The sequence below is a fragment of the Pteropus vampyrus genome, unplaced genomic scaffold (assembly GCF_000151845.1).
Source record: "Pteropus vampyrus isolate Shadow unplaced genomic scaffold, Pvam_2.0 Scaffold279, whole genome shotgun sequence".
Lineage (NCBI taxonomy): Eukaryota > Metazoa > Chordata > Mammalia > Chiroptera > Pteropodidae > Pteropus > Pteropus vampyrus.
This window is the reverse complement of record NW_011889060.1, coordinates 74,489-78,870: the sequence shown is the minus strand read 5'-3', so window position 1 is coordinate 78,870 and position 4,382 is coordinate 74,489. Positions and strand designations below refer to the sequence as shown.

General features: G+C 38.9%; 1 pseudogene; it reads right to left on the bottom strand.

Annotated features, from left to right (window-relative positions):
- Positions 1–2,526: 2,526 nt before the first annotated feature.
- LOC111729761 lies at positions 2,527–2,645 on the bottom strand (annotated as a pseudogene).
- Between the last annotated feature and the right edge of the window lie 1,737 nt (positions 2,646–4,382).

Below are 4,382 nucleotides of genomic sequence, written 5' to 3'. Positions count from 1 at the left end.
CAAATGGGACTATATCAAACTTAAAAAGTTTCTGCACAGCAAAGGGAACCATCAACAAAATGAAAAGACAACCTACTGAATGGGAGCAGGTATTCAACAATGATACAACCAACAAAGGGTTACTATCCAAATTTTACCAGAACACATACAACTTAACACCAAAAAAAAAAATCCAATCGAAAAATGGGCAGAGGACATGAATAAACATTTCACCAAAGAGGACATACAGATGGCCAACAGACATATATGAAAAGATGCTCAACATCACTAATCATCAGAAAAATGCAAATTAAAACCACAACCAGCCATCACCTCACACCTGTCAGAATGGCTATTACCAATAAATCCACAAACAACAATCATTGGCTGAGGATGTGGAGAAAGGGAACCCACGTGCCCTGTGGTGGGACTACACATTGGTGCCGCCGCTATGGAAAACAAGATGGAGGTTCCTCAAAAAATTATAACCCAACAATTTCATTTCTGAGTATTTATCTGAAGAAATCTAGAACGCTAATTCGAAAAGATGTATGTACCCCTATGTTCACTGCAGCGTTATTTACAATAACCAAGATATGGAAGCAACTTAAGTGTCCAATGATAGACAACTGGATAAAGAAGAGGTGGTACATATACGCAATCGAATATTACTCAGCTATAAAAAAGAATGAAATCTTACTATTTGCGACAACATGGATGGACCTAAAGGGTATTATGCTAAGTGAAATAAGTCGGACAGAGAAAGACAATTACCACATGGTCTCGCTTGTATGTAGAATCTAAAGAACAAAATAAATGAACAAATAAAACAGAAACAGACTCGTAGACACAGAGAACAAACTGATGGTTGCCAGATGTGAGGGGGGTTGGAGGTCTGGGTGAAAAAGGTGAAGAGATTAAGAAGTACAAATTGGTAATTACAAAATAGTGACAGGGATGTAAAGTATAGCATCGGGAATATAGTCAACAAAATTATAATAACTGTACAGTGTCAGGTGAGTACTAGACCAATCGCTTCATAAATTATATAAGTATCTAATCACTATGTTGTACACCTGAAACTCAAAATTACAATATCAACTCTGATTGAAAAATTAAAAAAAAAAAATTCCTACAACTCAAAAAAAGACAACTAAAAAATAGACAAAAGATCTGAATAGACATTTATCCTAAGAAGATATACGAATGGCTAATAAACACATGAAAAGATGCTCAACATTCTTAGTTATCTGGGAAATGTAAATCAAAACCACATTGAGGTATCATTTCACATCCACTAGGACCGCTAAAATCAAAATGACAGATGGTAACAGGTGTTGGCAAGAATGTGGAGAAATTGGAATTCCAATACACTGCTGGTAGGATGATAGCCACTTTGGAAAACAGTGAGGTAGTTCCTAAAACTGTTAAACATGGAGTTGACACAGAATTCAGCAATTCTACACCTGGGATACCCAAGAAAAATTGAAAATGTCCATATAAAACTTAAACGCAACTCTTCATAGCAGAATTATTTATAACAGCTAAAAAGTAGAAAGAGCGAAAATCTGTATCAACTAATGATGATTAAACAAAAATTTGGACTATCCAGGCAGTAGATTTTATTGTAGAACACCAATAAAAAGGATTAAGTACTAAAACATGCTACGATATAGAAGAACCTTGGAAACATTATGCTAAATAAAAGCAGCCAGTCGCAAAAGGCCATATGTTGTATAATTCCATTTATACGTAATTTCCAGAATAGGCAAATCCATGGATTAAAAAAAGGGGGATGTACATTTTTTTTTGATAGCTAATGACAAATATTCCTTTTAAGTGGCTGTGCCAACTTATAGCCCCAACAGCAGTATATAAGTCCCTGTATCAGCACAACCTTGCCCTTCACAGGATATTAACAAACTTCCAGTTACTTGTCAGTCTAATAAGTAAAATATGGATTTTATTTGCATTTCCTTTCATGAGGGAAGCAGAGCATCTATTCGTTTTGTTGTTTTTTTCCTGTGAACTACCTGTTCACATCCTTTGCTAATTCTCCTATTAGTTTATTGATCATTTAAAAAATGTTTTTAAAATCTAAACATTTTAAAATGTTTTTAAATGTTTCTATATGGTCTTAACAATGGGATAACTACATAATTCCTCAAATAAAATAATTTGAAAAGAATTGAAAGGAGGGATGCAAGCAGATCCTTGTATACCCATGTTCGTCGAATTATTGTTCGCAAATTGCCAAAAGGTGTAAACAACACACATCTGTTAAGGGACAAATGGATAAACAAAATGTGGTCCGTCCATACAATGGAATATTACTCAGCCTTAAAAAGGAAGGACATTCTGCCACATGCTACAACATGGATAAACTTCGAGGACAGTATGCCATGTGAAATAAGCCAGTCGTGAAAGGACAAATACCGTATGGCTCCACTTTATTTATTTGTTTGTTTTTAGGCGAGGCAACCCTTGGTTGACCTCACATATTGCAGGGACCTTGTCAGCTTACAATCCTTTATCTCTTATTTTTTACGCCTACAGCACCTGGTCTTCCTAGGTGGTCTCCCATCCAAGTGCTAACCAGGCCCGACCCTGCTGAGCTTCCAAGAGCAGACGGGATCGGGCTTGTTCAGGGTAGCATGGCCGTAGACCTTATGGCTCCACTTTAAAAAGGTCCCTCGAGCAGTCAAAATCATGGAGACGGAGAGTGGATTGGCGGGTGCCAGGGGCTGAGAGCCGAGGGGATGGGAGCTGTTCCATGGCTGAGTCGTTCTGCGAGGGGAAGAGGTCCGGAGACGATGGCGGTGACAGGAGCCCGACGACGTGGGTGTCCTTAGCACCGGGGAACTGCGCACTTAGACATGGCGGTAAATTCTGTTACCTGTACTTTACCACAATTTGAAAATTGATTTGAAATCTAATTCCCCATATTTTAGGTTACACAGAGCTTTGATTTGCTCCAGCTTTAATTGGGACATTGAATCATTAAGAATACGATGGTTCCTCCCCACTTTTTGAAATATACTTTCCTAATGGCCAAGGAAGCAGTTTGATCATATCTCATGATATGTGACATTTGATTCGCTTGGGAAGACTTAAAAACGGCAGTGTCTTTTCCTACGATTTTTCAAATTCTTCCACTTCACCTCTTTCTTCCTCCAAAGAAATCTTTCCTCTCATTTTGTTTCATCCAAGGAACTTGCATGGTCAAAAAAAAAAAAAAAAAGAAAGAAAGAAAGAAAAAAGAAAAATGATCAGGCCATTTCCAGGGGAAACAGGCCTCTGGCAGAATTGAAGACAGCTGAGCTCTTCCGTCACGATGCCATCTTGTTTTGTTCCACTTTTATAATCTCTATCAGAAGCGACCACTCTGTTCTTCTTACCAAATGGCATACAGCACGATCTCTCTCTCTTCTATCTCTTCCTCCTGTTATTGTTCCTTGTGCTAGCCACCCGAATGCCACTACTCCTGGCTCTAAACAAGTATAACTATCTTCCTGACATACACTCATCTCTCAAATCTTATACTGGATTGTTCTGCACGAAGACATGCATTTCTATTCCGATAACGAGCCTATCCCAGGCAATTTTAGTGACAGTCACGGTATTGCATACGTCTTCCTCGAATGAAAACTTGAGACCATGAGTTCAGTTACTGTGTTTTTGCCAGAGTATCTCTTCCTAAAATCTTTTGGCTATTTCCTCCAGTACCTTGGTAATATATTATGCTCTTTCTTCTCGACAGCATCTAATTTCGATAGTTTCCTAAGAAATTTTTTTCCTCTTTGTAAAAGTTTAATATCCATTTTTCGCAATCCTATTCATTTTCTTGATTCCTACTGCAAACTATTTTCCCAGTTTCCTGTGAGAGGCAGAATACTTTAGAATAGAGCTGGTCATTACCGGAGAAGACAAGAAAAAAGGAGACGGGCCGGGATTTGAATTATTACATATGCCATATTAGGAAAAAAAGATGGGAGGGACTACATGTCACTGGTTAAGTCATGACCACCGGAAATTCAGATGGAAGGAGGTCAAGGTTAATATCCGCCATCAATGGATTCAAGAAACATGGATGGCTCCCCCAAAAAGGAGGGAGAGCACAACGATGGACAGTCCAAGCTGATATTTCTCAGAAACCAGAGGCTGCATCCAGGAAGCCTAGTAAAGAAGTAGTTCAAGTCAAAAGACAAAGTTGGGGCGACTAACGAGCGGAGGGCGCCCTCACTCTCCAGGAAGCTGGGGAACTAGGCTGATTGCGGTGTCCGGCCTAAGCGAGGCGTTCTTTCCCCGAGGTCCATGAGCTCGCCGGCACCTTCTAACCCAAGATTTTCACTAACTTGTAACTGAAATTTTGCGTTTTCCTAAATCATGAACATTGATAAAAA